The sequence below is a fragment of the Penaeus monodon genome, chromosome 21 (assembly GCF_015228065.2).
Source record: "Penaeus monodon isolate SGIC_2016 chromosome 21, NSTDA_Pmon_1, whole genome shotgun sequence".
Lineage (NCBI taxonomy): Eukaryota > Metazoa > Arthropoda > Malacostraca > Decapoda > Penaeidae > Penaeus > Penaeus monodon.
This window is the reverse complement of record NC_051406.1, coordinates 9738662-9739857: the sequence shown is the minus strand read 5'-3', so window position 1 is coordinate 9739857 and position 1196 is coordinate 9738662.

Below are 1196 nucleotides of genomic sequence, written 5' to 3'. Positions count from 1 at the left end.
GAAGTAAGTGCTGACAACCACAGTTATCATAGTTATGATCGTCACACTAAATGTCAAGTCAGTGTTATATAACTTATATCTCAAAATAAAAATGAACAAAATATCCAAATGAAAGTCAGACAATTCAACTGCAGGCCTTTTCCCCTTCAAATAAAATATTTTTCCTAGACGGGCTTTTCCCTACGCGTGGTTATGCATAATCGGGAATTTCCCTGTTGGTGGGCAGAGATCCCTACCTGCAGTTTCGTGTTGAAGTGTATAGCTTAGTTTGACTGACCTTATTTTAAGCTGTGTTGCCGTTTACTTTTTTCTCTGAACTCACGAACAGAGGGAGAGCAAGGGAAAAGTTCGTAAGTGGTTCAATTCTTTCCTCTCTTATACATAACTATTCATCATATACTGGTGAGGCGATGACAAAGCCCAGCTGCATGAAAAAATTGGTCCTCGCAGAGTCCAAAAGTCAATCTACTGCAGCATTCGGGAGCTTTAGCCCGTCGTCGCTGGCAGACACAACAAATCGCGAATCCTTCGACCTACTGTCGCGCCTGACGAAGGGTCTACCGTTTCCTGAGGATGTCAAGCGAGTGGATGTGGCCCGTCCTCCATCGTTTTTAGATTCGTGGAGCGGCTCCCCCTTAGCTTGATTGGTCTTACGTTTCGAATTTTCCTTTTACCGCACTGCAGCACTCACCTGTAATATAGGTAATAGGAAAACATTAATGTATGTAAAGTTTGACTGAAATGAAATCTTAGGACAGTCACCGTTTGGTTTTATGTGAATCGGGAACAAAACTTATGCTACACCTCCACGTAACATGTGGCGAGCTTGATCAGAATCTGCTTAGGCTTTCTCTTCTGTAGGCCTCGGCATTAAACATTATTTCTTTGCGGACCTTCAGTGCTGAAATGGCGATGTTTATGATTATGTTCAGTAACTGAATGTACACGAGCCACCTGAAAGAAAGACAAACTTATAAGAAACCTTTTATTGTCTGTCGAAAATACGATATTATGATAAATACTGAAGCCATAGAAACGTCAAAGATGCTTACATTCACGTCAGTAATAAGGGAACCTTTGAACATGTCTTCTTTTGAGAGCATTTCCATCTTAAGGCTGATTTCCGAGTCCCGTCTGCTGCCTCCTCTCCTGGTAGTTCATGTAGAATATACGCCAAGGAACAAGGCCGGAGAAGG